This window comes from Oncorhynchus kisutch, linkage group LG14, assembly GCF_002021735.2.
Source record: "Oncorhynchus kisutch isolate 150728-3 linkage group LG14, Okis_V2, whole genome shotgun sequence".
Lineage (NCBI taxonomy): Eukaryota > Metazoa > Chordata > Actinopteri > Salmoniformes > Salmonidae > Oncorhynchus > Oncorhynchus kisutch.
This window is the reverse complement of record NC_034187.2, coordinates 57,326,421-57,344,130: the sequence shown is the minus strand read 5'-3', so window position 1 is coordinate 57,344,130 and position 17,710 is coordinate 57,326,421. Positions and strand designations below refer to the sequence as shown.

Here is a 17,710-nt window from a genome sequence, read left to right as displayed (position 1 = left end):
AGTGAGGTAATGGGAGCCGCTACCTGACCAAAACCCTGGATAAACCTCCAGTAGTAATTGGCAAACCCTAGGAACCGCTGCACCTCCTTTACCGTGGTGGGAGTCGGCCAATTACACACGGCTGAAATGCGGTCACTCTCCATCTCCCCCCCGAGGTGGAAATGCGGTACCTTAGGAAGGAGACGGACTGCAAGAAGAACAGACATTTCTCAGCCTTGACGTACAGGTCATGCTCCAACAGTCAACCAAGCACCCTGCGCACCAGGGACACATGCTCGGCGCGTGCAGCGGAGTATATCAGAATGTCATCAATATACACCACTACACCCTGCCCGTGCAGGTCCCTGAAAATCTTGTCTACAAAGGCTTGGAAGACTGATGGAGCATTCATCAACCCGTATGGCATGACGAGGTACTCATAATGCCCTGAGGTCGTACTGAACTCTGTCTTCCACTCGTCTCCCTCCCGGATTCGCACCAGGTTGTAAGCACTCCTGAGATCTAGTTTGGTGAAGAAGCGTGCCCCGGGCATTGACTCAATCGCTGTGGCGATGAGCGGTAGCGGGTAACTGTACCTCACCGTGATCTGGTTTAGACCTCGATAGTCATTACACGGGCGCAGACCTCCCTCCTTCTTCTTCACAAAAAAGAAACTTGAGTAGGCGGGTGAAGTGGAGGACCGAATGTACCCCTGACGCAGGGATCTGGAGACATGTTTCCATAGCCACCGTCTCCGCCTGTGACAGGGGAAACACGTGACTCCTGGGAAGTGCAGAGTCTACCAGGAGATTTATCGCACAATCACCCCGTCGATGGGGTGGTAATTGATTCTTCTTTTTGGAGAAGGCGAGAGCTAAATCGGCATATTCAGGGGGAATGCGCACGGTGGAGACCTGGTCTGGACTTTCCACCGTAGTAGCACCAACGGAAACCCTTAAACACCTCCCCGAGCACTCTCGCGACCACCCTGTGAGAGCCGTCCGTTGCCAAGAAACAGTGGGGTCATGACAAGCTAACCAGGGTAAGCCTAGCACCAAGGGAAACGCAGGAGAGTCAATGAGGAAGAGACAATGATTCTCTCCTTGTGACCCCCCTGCGTCACCATAGCTAGAGGAGCGGTGGCCTCCACCCTAATGGTCGACTATCTAAGGTGTGCACGGGGAAGGGCACAGCCACGGGAACAATGGGGATCCCTAAACTAAGGGCGAACGATCTGTCTATAAAATTCCCAGCTGCGCCTGAATCGATGAGTGCCTTATGCTGGGAATGCGGGGAAAACTCAGGAAAAGTAACATATAGAAACATGTGTGCAACAGAGGGCTCTGGGTTAGAATGGTGCCCTGCCTGCTGCCTTGATCCCCAGAGGAACCAACCCGGAACCGACCGGCAGTGTGACCTCTGCGGCCACAGATGGTGCACGAGACAGAACCTCCTCCAGTCTCCCTTCGCACAGCCCCTCCTAGCTCCATGGGCACCGGAGTGGCGGTGCTGGGGGATGGAACCGACAGAACCCGATCTGGACGTCCACGGGTAGCCAGCAGGTTATCCAGCCGAATGGACAGGTCCACCAGCTGGTCGAAGGTGAGGGTGGTGTCCCTGCAGGCCAACTCCCGATGGACATCCTCGCGCAAACTGCAGCGATAGTGGTCAATCAGGGCCCTATCGTTCCATCTTTATCAACTACGCAAATACTTCATCTCAAAGCTACTTTTAGATATGAAAGATATATATTACTGTAAAATATGAACACTACCAAACCAATCTCACATATGTTACTAATGCCATTCAACTTCATGCCTGTGTGGCTGAGACTGTCATGTTTGCAATCTTGTCAATCTACAGACAGCCACCATTTTCTACTCCGTAATGTCCTAAAATCTACTTCTACTCCGTAATGATGCTAAAATGGCGCCGAAGCAGAAGGAGTTTTATGTGCCCCAACCGATTGTGTTTTTTTTGTTAGTTCATTGCTTGTAACTTCTTTTTTTAAACTATTTTTGTACATAATGTTGCCGCTACCGTCTCTTATGTCCGAAAATAACTTCTAGACATCAGGACTGCAATTACTCACCACAGGCTAGCAGAAACCTTTTTCTTCTTTCACGACTCTGACGAGCCCGAGGCGGAGGATATACGGCTCCCTCTGGAACAGGCCCTGACCCCAGTGATCTGCGTGAAGAGGAGGCGGTGAAAGAGAGGCTGGAGGTCGGGCTGCCTTCTGAGGAGTAGGAGGCGATCAAATAAACCCCCCCCCCTCAATTCTGCTCGCAAACATGCACACTTTGGACAATAAAATGGACAAGTTATTGGGAAGAGTAAACTACTGTAAGGGTTTTCTTCTGGTGAAAGAGAGGCGGACCAAAATGCAGCGTGGTGGTTATTCATGTTTTTAATAAAGACGACTATACATGAACAGACTAAACAAAACAACAAAAGTGAAAACCTAAACAGTCCTATCTGGTGCAAACACAGAGACAGGAACAATCACCCACAAAACCCAACACAAAACAGGCTACCTAAATATGGTTCCCAATCAGAGACAATGACTAACACCTGCCTCTGATTGAGAACCATATCAGGCCCAACATAGAAATAGACAAACCAGACACACAACATAGAATGCCCACCCAGCTCACGTCCTGACCAACACTAAAACAAGGAAAACACATACGAACGATGGTCAGACCGTGACAACTACCAACGGGACATTAAAAACTGTAACATCTTATGCTTCACGGAGTCGTGTCTGAACGACGACAATATCAACATATAGCTGGCTGGTTATACGATGTACCGGCAGGATAGAACAGCGCGTCTGGTAAGACAAGGGGCGTGGTCTATGTATTTTTGTAAACAACAGCTGGTGAACAATATCTAAGGAAGTCTTGAGCCATTGCTCGCCTGAGGTAGAGTTTCTCATGATAAGCTGCAGACCACATTACCTACCGAGAGAGTTCTCATCTATATTCTTTGTAGCTGTTTACATACCACCACAGTCAGAGGCTGACACCAAGATCGCATTGAATGAGCTGTATTTCCCCACAAGCAAACAAGAAAACGCTCACCCAGAGGCGGCGCTCCTAATAGCCGGGGACTTTAATGCAGGGAAACTTAAATCAGTTTCACCTCATTTCTATCAACATGTTAAATTTGCAAAAAGAAGGAAAAGAACTCTAGACCACCTATACTCCACTCACAGAGATGCATACAAATCTCTCCCTCACCCTCCATTTGGCAAATCTGATCATAATTCTATCCTCCTGATTCCTGCTTACAAGCACAAATTAAAGCAGGAAGCACCAGTGACTAGATCAATAAAAAAGTGGTCAGATGAAGCAAATGCTAAGCTACAGGACTGTTTTGCTTGCACAGACTGGAATATGTTCCGGGAATCCACCAATGGCATTGACTGAGCTAAAGGCTAGAGCTGCAGCTTTCAAGGAGCAGGACTCTAACCCGGAAGCTTATAAGAAATCTTGCTATGTCCTCCGATGAACCATCAAACAGGCAAAGCGTCAATACAGGACTAAGATCGAGTCGTACTACACCGGCTCTGATGCTCCTCGGATGTGGCAGGGCCTGCAAACCATTACAGACTACAAAGGGAAGTACAGCCGAGAGCTGCACAGTGAAACGAGCCTACTGGACGAGCTAAACTACTTCAAATCAAATCAAATTTTATTTGTCACATACACATGGTTAGCAGATGTTAATGCGAGTGTAACGAAATGCTTGTGCTTCAATGCAGTAATAACCAACAAGTAATCTAGCTAACAATTCCAAAACTACTACCTTATAGACACAAGTGTAAGGGGATAAAGAATATGTACATAGGATATATGAATTAGTGATGGTACAGAGCGGCATAGGCAAGATACAGTAGATGGTATTGAGTGCAGTATATACATATGAGATGAGTATGTAAACAAAGTGGCATAGTTAAAGTGGCTAGTGATACATGTATTACATAAGGATGCAGTAGATGATATAGAGTACAGTATATACGTATACATATGAGATGAATAATGCAGGGTATGTAAACATTATATTAGGTAGCATTTACATAATTTCCCATCAATTCCCATTATTAAAGTGGCTGGAGTTGAGTCAGTGTGTTGGCAGCAGCCACTCAATGTTAGTGATGGCTGTTTAACAGTCTGATGGCCTTGAGATAGAAGCTGTTTTTCAGTCTCTCGGTCCCAGCTTTGATGCACCTGTACTGACCTCGCCTTCTGGATGATAGCGGGGTGAACAGGCAGTGGCTCGGGTGGTTGTTGTCCTTGATGATCTTTATGGCCTTCCTGTGACATCGGGTGGTGTAGGTGTCCTGGAGGGCAGGTAGTTTGCCCCCTGTGATGCGTTGTGCAGACCTCACTACCCTCTGGAGAGCCTTACGGTTGTGGGCGGAGCAGTTGCCGTACCAGGCGGTGATACAGCCCGACAGGATGCTCTCGATTGTGCATCTGTAGAAGTTTGTGAGTGCTTTTGGTGACAAGCCGAATTTCTTCAGCCTCCTGAGGTTGAAGAGGCGCTGCTGCGCCTTCTCACCACGCTGTCTGTGTGGTGGACCATTTCAGTTTGTCTGTGATGTGTACGCCGCGGAACTTAAAAACTTTCCACCCTCTCCACTACTGTTCCATCGATGTGGATAGGGGGGTGTTCCCTCTGCTGTTTCCTGAAGTCCACAATCATCTCCTTAGTTTTGTTGACGTTGAGTGTGAGGTTACTTTCCTGACACCATGCTCCGAGGGCCCTCACCTCCTCCCTGTAGGCCGTCTCATCGTTGTTGGTAATCAAGCCTACCACTGTTGTGTCGTCCGCAAACTTGATGATTGAGTTGGAGGCGTGCGTGGCAACGCAGTCGTGGGTGAACAGGGAGTACAGGAGAGGGCTCAGAACGCACCCTTGCGGGGCCCCAGTGTTGAGGATCAGCGGGGTGGAGATGTTGTTGCCTACCCTCACCACCTGGGGGCGGCCCGTCAGGAAGTCCAGTACCCAGTTGCACAGGGCGGGGTCGAGACCCAGGGTCCCGAGCTTGATGACGAGCTTGGAGGGCACTATGGTGTTAAATGCTGAGCTGTAGTCGATGAACAGCATTCTCACATAGGTATTCCTCTTGTCCAGATGGGTTAGGGCAGTGTGCAGTGTGGTTGAGATTGCATCGTCTGTGGACCTATTTGGGCGGTAAGCAAATTGGAGTGGGTCTAGGGTGTCAGGTAGGGTGGAGGTGATATGGTCCTTGACTAGTCTCTCAAAGCACTTCATGATGACGGAAGTGAGTGCTACGGGGCGGTAGTCGTTTAGCTCAGTTACCTTAGCTTTCTTGGGAACAAGAACAATGGTGGCCCTCTTGAAGCATGTGGGAACAACAGACTGGGATAGGGATTGATTGAATATGTCCGTAAACACACCAGCCAGCTGGTCTGCGCATGCTCTGAGGGCGCGGCTGGGGATGCCGCCTGAGCCTGCAGCCTTGCGAGGGTTGACACGTTTAAATGTTTTCCTCACGTCGGCTGCAGTGAAGGAGAGTCCGCATGTTTTAGTTGCGGGCGGTGTCAGTGGCACTGTATTGTCCTCAAAGCGGGCAAAAAAGTTATTTAGTCTGCCTGGGAGCAAGACATCCTGGTCCGTGACGGGGCTGGTTTTCTTTTTGTAATCCGTGATTGACTGTAGACCCTGCCACATACCTCTTGTGTCTGAGCCGTTGAATTGAGATTCTACTTTGTCTCTATACTGACGCTTAGCTTGTTTGATTGCCTTGCGGATGGAATGGTGACACTGTTTGTATTCCGTCATGTTTCCGGTCACCTTGCCCTGATTAAAAGCAGTGGTTCGCGCTTTCAGTTTCACGTGAATGCTGCCATCAATCCACGGTTTCTGGTTTGGGAATGTTTTAATCATTGCTATGGGAACGACATCTTCAACGCACGTTCTAATGAACTCGCTCACCGAATCAGCGTATTCGTCAATGTTGTTGTCTGACGCAATACGAAACATATCCCAGTCCACGTGATGGAAGCAGTCTTGGAGTGTGGAATCAGATTGGTCGGACCAGCGTTGAACAGACCTCAGCGCGGGAGCTTCTTGTTTTAGTTTCTGGCAGGGATCAACAAAATGGAGTCGTGGTCAGCTTTCCCGAAAGGAGAGCGGGGCAGGGCCTTATATGCGTCGTGGAAGTTGGAATAGCAATGATCCAAGGTTTTTCCAGCCCTGGTTGCGCAATCGATATGCTGATAAAATTGTTGTTTTCAGATTAGCCTTGTTAAAATCCCCAGCTACAATGAATGCAGCCTCCAGATATATGGATTCCAGTTTGCAAAGAGTCAAATAAAGTTCGTTCAGAGCCATCGATGTGTCTGCTTGGGGGGGAATATATACGGCTGTGATTATAATCGAAGCGAATTCCCTTGGTAGATAATGCGGTCGACATTTGATTGTGAGGAATTCTAAATCAGGTGAACAGAAGGACTTGAGTTCCTGTATGTTGTTGTGGCCACACCACGTCACGTTAACCATGAAGCATACGCCCCCGCCCCTCTTCTTACCAGAAAGATGTTTGTTTCTGTCGGCGCGATGCGTGGAGAAACCAGCTGGCTGCACCGACTCCGATAGTGTCTCTCCAGTGAGCCATGTTTCCGTGAAGCAAATAACGTTACAGTCTCTGACGTCCCTCTGGAATGCTGCCCTTGCTCGGATTTCATCAACCTTGTTGTCAAGAGACTGGACATTGGCGAGGAGAATGCTACGGAGTGGTGCACGATGTGCCCGTCTCCGGAGTCTGACCAGAAGACCACTTCGTTTTCCCCTTTTACGAAGTCGTTTTTTGGGGTCGTCGGCTGGGATCCATTCCGTTGTCCTGGGTGAAAGGCAGAACACAGGATCCGCTTCGCGAAAGTCATATTCTTGGTCATACTGATGGTGAGTTGACACTGATCTTATGTTCAGTAGTTCTACTCAACTGTATGTAATGAAACCTAAGATGACCTGGGGTACCAATGTAAGAAATAACACGTAAAAAAACTAAAAACTGCATAGTTTCCTAGGAACGAGAAGCGAGGCGGCCATCTCTGTCGGCGCAAATAACACTGAAACATGCATGAGAACACCAGCTGTACCGGAAGACTGTGTGATCACGCTTTCCGCAGCAGATGTGAGTAAGACCTTTAGACAGGTCAACATTCACAAGGCTTTTAGGGCCAGACGGATTACCAGGACGTGTACCGCGAGCATGTGCTGACCAGCTTGCAAGTGCTTCACTGACATTTTCAACCTCTCCCTGTCCGAGGCTGTAATACCAACTTGTTTTAAGCAGACCACCATAGTGCCTGTGCCCAAGAACACTAAGGTAACCTGCCTAAATGACTACCGACCCGTAGCACTCATGTCTGTAGCCATGAAGCCACTGCACTGAGGCTAGGTAACACGGTCACCACTGATAAATCCATGATTATCGAAAACTTCAATAAGCATTTCTCAACGGCTGGCCATGCCTTCCGCCTGGCTACTTCAACCTCGGCCAACAGCTCCGCCCCCCCCGCAGCTCCTCGCCCAAGCCTCTCCAGGTTCTCCTTTACCCAAATCCAGATAGCAGATGTTCTGAAAGAGCTGCAAAACCTGGACCCGTACAAATCAGCTGGGCTTGACAATCTGGACCCTCTATTTCTGAAACTATCTGCCACCATTGTCGCAACCCCTATTACCAGCCTGTTCAACCTCTCTTTCATCTCGTCTGAGATCCCCAAGGATTGGAAAGCTGCCGCAGTCATCCCCCTCTTCAAAGGGGGAGACACCCTGGACCCAAACTGTTACAGACCTATATCCATCCTGCCCTGCCTATCTAAGGTCTTCGAAAGCCAAGTCAACAAACAGGTCACTGACCATCTCGAATCCCACCGTACCTTCTCCGCTGTGCAATCTGGTTTCCGAGCCGGTCATGGGTGCACCTCAGCCACACTCAAGGTACTAAACGATATCATAACCGCCATCGATAAAAGACAGTACTGTGTAGCCGTCTTCATCGACCTTGCCAAGGCTTTCGACTCTGTCAATCACCATATTCTTATCGGCAGACTCAGTAGCCTCGGTTTTTCGGATGACTGCCTTGCCTGGTTCACCAATTACTTTGCAGACAGAGTTCAGTGTGTCAAATCGGAGGGCATGCTGTCCGGTCCTCTGGCAGTCTCTATGGGGGTGCCACAGGGTTCAATTCTCGGGCTGACTCTTTTCTCTGTGTATATCAATGATGTTGCTCTTGCTGCGGGCGATTCCCTGATCCACCTCTACGCAGACGACACCATTCTATATACGTTCGGCCCGTCTTTGGACACTGTGCTATCTAACCTCCAAACAAGCTTCAATGCCATACAACACTCCTTCCGTGGCCTCCAACTGCTCTTAAACGCTAGTAAAACCAAATGCATGCTTTTCAACCGGTCGCTGCCTGCACCTGCATGCCCGACTAGCATCACCACCCTGGATGGTTCCGACCTAGAATATGTGGACGTCTATAAGTACCTAGGTGTCTGGCTAGACTGCAAACTCTCCTTCCAGACTCATATCAAACATCTCCAATCGAAAATCAAATCAAGAGTCGGCTTTCTATTCCGCAACAAAGCCTCCTTCACTCACGCCGCCAAGCTTACCCTAGTAAAACGGACTATCCTACCGATCCTCGACTTCGGCGATGTCATCTACAAAATGGCTTCCAACACTCTACTCAGCAAACTGGATGCAGTCTATCACAGTGCCATCCGTTTTGTCACTAAAGCACCTTATACCACCCACTACTGCGACTTGTATGCTCTAGTCGGCTGGCCCTCTCTACATATTCGTCGCCAGACCCACTGGCTCCAGGTCATCTACAAGTCCATGCTAGGTAAAGCTCCGCCTTATCTCAGCTCACTGGTCACGATGGCAACACCCATCCGTAGCACGCGCTCCAGCAGGTGTATCTCACTGATCATCCCTAAAGCCAACACCTCATTTGGCCGCCTTTCGTTCCAGTACTCTGCTGCCTGTGACTGGAACGAATTGCAAAAATTGCTGAAGTTGGAGACTTTTATCTCCCTCACCAACTTCAAACATCAGCTATCTGAGCAGCTAACCGATCGCTGCAGCTGTACATAGTCTATTGGTAAATAGCCCACCCTTTTCACCTACCTCATCCCCATACTGTTTTTATTTATTTACTTTTCTGCTCTTCTGCACACCAATATCTCTACCTGTACATGACCATCTGATCATTTATCACTCCAGTGTTAATCTGCAAAATTGTAATTATTTGCCTACCTCCTCATGCCTTTTGCACACATTGTATATAGACCCCCCCCTTTGTTTTCTGCTGTGTTATTGACTTGTTAATTGTTTACTCCATGTGTAACTCTTTGTTGTATGCTCACACTGCTATGCTTTATCTTGGCCAGGTCGCAGTTGCAAATGAGAACTTGTTCTCAACTAGCCTACCTGGTTAAATAAAGGTGAAATAAAATGAAGTGCTTTGAAAGGCTGGCCATGGATCACATCAACACCATCATCCCAGAAACCCTAGACCCACTCCAATTTACATACTGCCCCAACAGTCTCTATTGCACTCCACACTGCCCTTTCCCACCTGGACAGAAGGAACACCTATGTGAGAATGCTATTCATTGACTAAAGCTCAGCGTTCAACACCATAGTTCCCTCAAAGCTCATCACTAAGCTAAGGACCCTGGGACTAAACACCTCCCTCTGCAACTGGATCCTGGACTTCCTGACGGGCCACCCCCAGGTGGCAAGGGTAAGTAACAACACATCCGCCACGCTGATCCGCAACACAGGGGCCCCTCAGGGGTGCGTGCTCAGCCCCCTCCTGTACTCCCTGTTCACTCATAACTGCACGGCCAGGCACGACTCCAACACCATCATTAAATTTGCCAATGACACAACAGTGGTAGGCTTAATCACCGACAACAACGAGCCTACAGGGAGGTCAGAGACCTGGCCATGTGGTGCCAGGACAACAGATGTCTGTGGACTACAGGAAAAAGAAGGCCGAGCACACACCCATTCTCATCGACGGGGCTGCAGTGGAGCAGGTTGAGAGCTTCAAGTTCCTTGGTGTCCACATCACCAACAAACTAACATGGTCCAAGCACAGCATGACAGTCGTGAAGCGGGCACAGCAAAACCTATTCCCCCGCAGGAGACTGAAAAGATTTGGCATGGGTCCACAGATCCTCAAAGGGTTCTACAGCTGCACCAACGAGAGCATGGTTGCATCACTGCCTGGTATGGCAACTGCTCGGCCTCCGACCACAAGGCACTACAGAGGGTATTGCGAACGGCCAAGCTTCCTGCCACCCAGGACCTCTATACCAGGTGGTGTCAGAGGAAGGCCCTAAAAATGGTCAAAGACTCCAGCCACCCTAGTCATAGACTGTTCTCTCTGCTACCACACGGCAAGAGGTACCGGAGCGCCAAGTCTAGATCCAAGAGGCTTCTAAACACCCCCAAGCCATAAGACTCCTGAATATCTAGTCAAATGGCTACCCAGAATATTCATATCGCTCCCCCCCACACACCACTGCCACTCTCTGTTGTCATCTATGAATAGTCACTTTAATTAACACTACCTACATGCACATACTACCTCAACTAACCGGTGCCCCGCACATTGACTCTGTACCGGCACCCCCCTATATTGTTATTTTTTTACTGCTCCTCTTTAATTACTTGTTACTTTCATCTCTTATTCTTATCCATATTTTTTTTAAACTGCACTGTCGGTTAGGGGCTCGTAAGTAAGCATTTCACTGTAAGGTCTACACCTGTTGTATTCGGCGCATGTGACTAATACTATTGATTTGATTTGACTAATATCCCCATTATTGTGCAATAAATGGTCATTTTTGCCATGAATTCACACTAACAGGTGGCAATCTGACAATCTTGATACTTAATTCTGACTTGTAAGACTACAGGTTTTCGTCTATTGGATAGAACATTTTCTTTGCCTTTCCAATCAGAAAACCCACTGCATTATTCAGTGGATCAAGTATGGCTCTTTCATCTCAACACGATCAGTCTGAGAGGACATTCATGTAGTTCCACAACAGAGAGCATAGACGATGAGAATACTGACCAATCATTTATTTCACATTCTTGGCATCCCACCCAAACATCCATCTGGGAGTATGGTATAATACATTAACATGGCTGGAATTTGATTACTGTTATCTCTTCCACTGCCAGGGAGACAGAGAGGGGGGGAGAATACATATCTATCTGCAGATAGTCAGTATTTACGCGTGAAAAAAAGAAAGAACGCAGGTAGATAGATGTGATTAATTAATATTGTTCACTTCAACATTTCTGGATGATTAAAGAATACACATAGTTGATTCTGGGTCAACTATACTTTTCATAATAATATGATATAATATGACATCAATACTTCAGTCCAGTGAATTAAAATGTAAAAACGTATCAGCATTTGAGTTGTTCATACGAGATAGGGCTGCTCTTTACAATGCTGAAATAAATGCCTCTGGTTTGTTTTTTTCTACAAATTCGACAGCAGTTCATGGCTCATGGTCGATATGCATTACAACACCATATGAAATGTGAGTCAAATGTGAAACAAGAACGCATAGGAAATGTCCACTATTTGAGACTAATATAAATCTCATGATTTTGCAGTCTTCCAGTGACAATTACAGACACAAGGGAATGAGAAACGGAATAATTCAGTGGTTAGGATAGGAATTATGGGTAACACAATGCTATGGAGAGCACCACGAATGTAATAATATTCAGACTATCAATGACTTCTGGTAAGTGTAGACTAGGGTCACCTTAACAGACCTGCTACATTTTTGCTGGGCGTGAGCCGCAAGTGAAACTACACTTCCATTGCGGTCAATGAAAACCGGCTCCACTGGCCGTGTGAGCAAAGCAATGCTGCGTGCTGCGAGTTTAAAATTATGCTCTGGCTCTATTTCCAAGAAAACAATGTGTGCGGGCTCATATCTGAGAACACTGGATCACGTGGCTCGCACCTCTTCCTTTGGGATTTATACGCGTCCAATGTATCATGTAAAACCTACAATGCTTTCTCTCCCTCATCCAGTGTATCAATTCTGTAAGTCTGTACACTGAGCATTTAGAAGAGAATTTCAACAATAAAAATATATCCTAATGGTTATTTTTAACAGGAATGCAGAGAATACTGACATTATTAGGCTAAATCCGCACTGTAAATTTGGTTTGATGAACCACATCGTCGTTGGGCCCCCCAGGCGAGAGTTGCGCCGACAACCCTTATTCTACTACATTTCATTTTGTACAACAGCAGTAAGGTTTGAGTACAGAATTGGCTTCATTAAGATTGATTCACATCCCTTTCCTTTCAAATCCTATGCTTAAAACATTTGTCTTACTCGTGGTAAATAATGGTCAGCTACTGTATGACTGCTTTTGGTTGACCCTCTCAGCCGCACTCGAGCCCTTTGGGTGATACGGTAACGTCGCGCTGCCATGTATCACTGTTGCTATTAGCCTTGCGTAGTCGTTATCGATCTCCCATTGTGTTCTTTGTCTGTGGCGGTAATGGCAGCTGTCACTTAGGATGACTCATGCGGCGCCAGCACGGTGAGCCAGCACGGTGAGCTCTGCAGCCGGTAACGGCCCATACATTTATGTAATCGGTGACTGACGGCGCTCACAGCTTCCTGAAGAACTGAATGAGGGCCTGAACAGTGCTGATGCCACAGACTGTCTTACACAGGCAACTGTGGGTTGCAGGCATAGCCGAGGAAAGTATGGGTGCTGATGGTGCTGTAGCACCCCTTGAACTTCTTTTTTTTAAGTCTTTAAAAAATATATACACTACCGTTCAAAAGTTTGGGGTCACTTAGAAATGTCCTTGTTTTTGAAAGAAAAGCAAATTTTTTCGTCCATTAAAATAACATCAAATTTATCTGAAATAGAGTGTAGACACTGTTAATGTTGTGAATGACTATTGTAGCTGGAAACAGCAGATTTTTTATGGAATATCTACATAGGTGTACAGAGGTCCATTATCAGCAACCATCACTCCTGTGTTCCAATGGCACGTTGTGTTAGCTAATCCAAGTTTATAATTTGAAAAGGCTCATTAGAAAACCCTTTTGCAATTATGTTAGTACAGCTGCATACTGTTGTTCTGATTAAAGAAGCAATACAACTGGCCTTCTTTAGACTAGTTGAGTATCTGGAGCATCAGCATTTGGGGGTTCAATTACAGGCTCAAAATGGCCAGAAAAAAATTACTTTCCTCTGAAACTCGTCAGTCTATTCTTGTTCTGAGAAATTAAGGCTATTCCATAAGTGCCAAGAAACTGAAGATCTCGTACAATGCTGTATACGACTCCCTTCACAGAACAGCGCAAAACGGCTCTAAACAGAATAGGAAGAGGAGTGGGAGGCCCCGGTGAAAACCTGAGCAAGAGGACAAGTACATTAGAGTGTCTAGTTTGAGAAACAGACCTCAACTGGCAGCTGTAATAAATAGTACCAGCAAAACACCAGTCTCAACATCAACAGTGAAGAGGCGACTCCGGGATGCTGGCCTTCTAGTTCCTCTATCCAGTATCTGTTTTCTTTTGCCCATCTTAATCTTTTCTTTTTATTGGCCCGTCTGAGATATTACTTTTTCTTTGCAACTCTGCCTAGAAGGCCAGTATCCTGGAGTCGCCTCTTCACTGTTGACGTTGAGACTGGTGTTTTGCGGGTACTATTTAATGAAACTGGCAGGATTCAATCGTTGGAATTGCAAGAGTTGTTGCCCTGTCCCTTTCTCTGCCATTGCCATTCTAATGGAATCCAGAAATAACAAAAACCTGTCCTCAAACATTTACATCAAAAGGTGCAAAGTTATGGGCAAAGACACAAAACATCCACATCAAATGAAATATTTTTCATGATCACATTTTTTATTTAACCTTTATATAACTAGGCAAGTCAGTTTAGAACAAATTCTTATTTACAATGACGACCTACCCCGGCCAAACCCGGGTGACACTGGGCCAATTGTGCACCGCCCTATGGGACTCCCAATCACGGCCGGATGTGATACAGCCTGGATTCAAACCAGGGACTGTAGTGACACCTTTTGCACTGAGATGCAGTGCCTTAGACCGCTGCACCACTCAGAAAACAACCACGGTTTGAGTTGTATTAATTTTGCATCCTTACAAACCTCTTAATGTAAATGTACATTACTGTATTGTACATAGGTTGGTCATTTATAGGTTTGTACCTGTAGACTTTCCATCACCATGAAGAAAAACAATGGACAGCACAGTAATTGAGTACATTCAGGCATCAGGTGGTTTGTGATGATGTGGCTCATTTGGTAGAGCAGGGCGCTTGTAATGCTAGGGTTGTGGCTTCGATTCCCACGGGGGACCAGTATGAAAATGCACTCACTAGTGTAAGATCATTTTAGTTTTCACGTAGAAATAAGTTGCATTTGCAAAGTATTTCAAGAAACTGGGAAACATATATCAAGCATGTGTTTTTATATTCCACACTGGGCCTTTACTAGTTCTGTATTAGTGGACCGATATAGACGGCTTCAGCTCTGGTAATTATTTTTTTCCGAATTTCCCCCAAACGACTTCCCATGGCTATGGTTGCAGGGTAGGGAAAAAAGTAGTCGTAGCCTACGCTACAACTGTTTCAGCCTCCAGCATTAAGATTAATGGAGTTAGCCGGAACAACCTAATTTCTCTTCACGTCACAATGTTTTCAGGCCCCGAGTATGACCAGCTATAGCCACAGTTGTGATGCATCTAACAAGCTAAAGGTGTTACCTAGCTCAGGTCACGCAAGTCGTTACTCAGAGAATAACATGCTCTGAGGCTGATAAGTGAGGACAGAATAAAATGTTAAGAAATCATTCAGAAGTGTAACGGGAGGAATGCGGTTTGACACTTAAATACTCGGCCCTATCTCCGGCACTTTGTCCTCCCCAAACTCTGTTCTCACACTTATAGGCATCTGATGACAAATGATTCAAACAGTATATCACTCATTGGATGATTGTATATGTGTGATACTAAAGTGTATTCAAACGCAATGCAAAGAACAAACTAATAGTATTGTCATGTATCTTGAGCAATACAACAAAATACAGTAAGTTGAGGCACTGTACAGTACTTTTGTATTGAAATAAAATATTTAAAGTAAAAAAATATCACTGCCATTCCCTGAGGAAGTGTCACGGCCAACTACATGTATGGTCGATTCCAAAGAAAATGTAACCTCTATCCAAGTTTTCTAACAGTCTTTCAAAACGCCTGTACCTGTATTTGAACATTTTTGTCAGACTTAGATAAGATTTAATCCCCCCCTCCCCCTCCACACACACATGTTTAGTTACTATGAATTCATGATTAAACATATGTTAAACAAAATGCACCCCTATATCTGGAGGACAGAAGAAATGGTAAGACATAATTTTGAAGTAGAACAGGAGGAATGAAGTTTAACACTTAAATACTCCGGATACTAGTACATTGTGGCAAAACTCAAATGGCAACGTATTTACACTGATACATCCTCATACTTACAGCTATGCATACACACACGTTCATACTCACATCCATACACGAACCCCTTCAATAGGTCTGATCACATACAATGCCCCGGGTTTGGCCTCATCTCCCTCACACTGGAGAGGCAATCGAGGAGGCTACTTCCTTACATCAAACTAGGCGTCGGTCCGGAGCAGATGTGTTCTGGCATTTCCATCACAGAGCGTACTCTCCAATTCTTACCCTCTCACTGTTAATTCTCTTCCTCTGTCTACCTTGCTACGGGTGGGTGTTGTTACCTTGCGCCTTATTTCTCTATGTTTACCTGTTTATGTCGCCTATCTTCCTTGGTCATGCATGTCTGTGATAGAGACAGAGATAATAAGACTTTATGGCAAACAACCGAGTTTTTAGAATCAGAACAGCACTGTAGAACATAGCGTGTATAATAAGTAGTGTTAATTGCAGTGTAGCCTAGAATGCCTCTGGCTATGTTTCTGTACTTGTATCCGTACATTTTAAGCTAATAACATAGACCTAACAATTATTGTAAATGTGTGTTTACCTTGTGTTATAATAACCTATGTTTAATATAAACGATAGGACTGACTGAAAAGCTGACTTCATTCATTATAGGCTCCTGGTTGTAGTTAATTACATGTGAAAGCTCACAACAGCGTTGCTGTTAGATAGCTTCATTTATTTAGTTAGCTATACTAAAAATAATAATAGCCTAAAACTTATGTGACATGTATGGCTTGCTTTATTCAAAATAGCAGAACATACCTGCCAGGCTACAAGTGAGCTCTCCCGCGCTGCCTCTCTTTACTCAAAAATTGTCAGGCGGACTTGTGCCCTCGTGGAGATTCAGTGCAGTGAATAAATAATACGGAGGTATTCATTTGTGATACTTCCACTAGGCTAAAAGCAGCGTTTACTCGTTCATACGTGTCGGCCAACCACTGAAAACATAAACGTGTCAAACTTTGTCTGCCTCTTATCCATTTGGTGGAATTTCAACCACGCTCAGTCTCCGCTTCCCACCCCTCCTCGTGCACTTTTCCAATCCCGCCTCTCAGTCACACAACAAGAGGATAATGGTGGTGTCTCGTTCCCTTAGCAACCAGTTGCTACAGTAATATTCCTATGTAATTCAAAGTGTTGATGATGATGATGAAGAGTCCAGATGTATGACCACGACAGTTAGATTAGGATTGATTATTCAATCAAACACATTTATTTTACAATTAGACCCTTAACCTAGGAAGAAACGTGTATCTCATAAACGTATGTGTGCGGTTGCAGGTAGTCTACTCCAAAAAACTGAAAATTCACGAAATCCACTTTTTGCATAGTGCTAGGAGCTCCTCCGCATTTTAGCTGCTGCACATCTCGCATTTCCCAACATCTTTACAGTAACTAGTCGCTGCGGCGGTTTTAGTAGTAGCCTTAATTACAGCACTTCCCGTAGCGTGACCAAAAGAAAGATCTACACACATGCAATAGGCATTTCTCACTCAATACCGAAAGTGGATTTAATATTTTTCTGAATATTCTCTGTTTTTTGGAGTTCCACCTGCAACTCACACATGTGTTCATATGAGACATGTTTCCATCGAATCGAGAACAAAGAAAGTATCGCCAAGGACAAGGTTAATAAAACAATATCCTGATTACGGTAAACAGCAGCCTATTCAAGATCTCAGTAGCTCTGCCACTGAGGTTCGTATTTTCATGGCTATCTAGCAGTAATGTTAGAGGCTATTGGCTTTGATTCAATTAGTCTCCTGGGAGAAGAGGCACTGTGTAGTACTGTTGGCCACTATTGCCATTGTGTTCAATGAAATAGGCTACCAGAGAGAGAATCAGTCAGACAATGTGGCTCCCTGACATGAGTTGTGGATATTTGAGTTAAATTATGTATACTAGGCCTAATTCCCATTCAATTGTATTTCCCCACGAGAAATACAAGGCTAGAAACGGAATGCTTTAATTAAATTAAATTTTTATTATCCTTTACTTAACCAGGTAAGCTAGTTGAGAACAAGTTCTCATTTACAACTGCGACTTGGCGACTTGGCCAAGACTGAAGATAAAGCAAAGCAGTGTGACAGAAACCACAACACAGAGTTACACATGGAATAAACAAGCGT

At 45.6% G+C, this 17,710-nt stretch overlaps 1 long non-coding RNA gene across 1 annotated transcript in view; it reads right to left on the bottom strand.

The window, feature by feature from the left end:
* Window positions 1-16,694, bottom strand: part of LOC116353402 (uncharacterized) — a 28,892-nt gene extending 12,198 nt beyond the window's left edge. The window contains exons 1-3 of the long non-coding RNA XR_004202854.1: window positions 16,344-16,694; window positions 15,624-15,918; window positions 2,072-2,169 (exon numbers count right to left, since the gene is read on the bottom strand). This is a non-coding gene — a long non-coding RNA (uncharacterized LOC116353402). The remainder of the gene's footprint in view (window positions 1-2,071; window positions 2,170-15,623; window positions 15,919-16,343) is intronic.
* Between the last annotated feature and the right edge of the window lie 1,016 nt (window positions 16,695-17,710).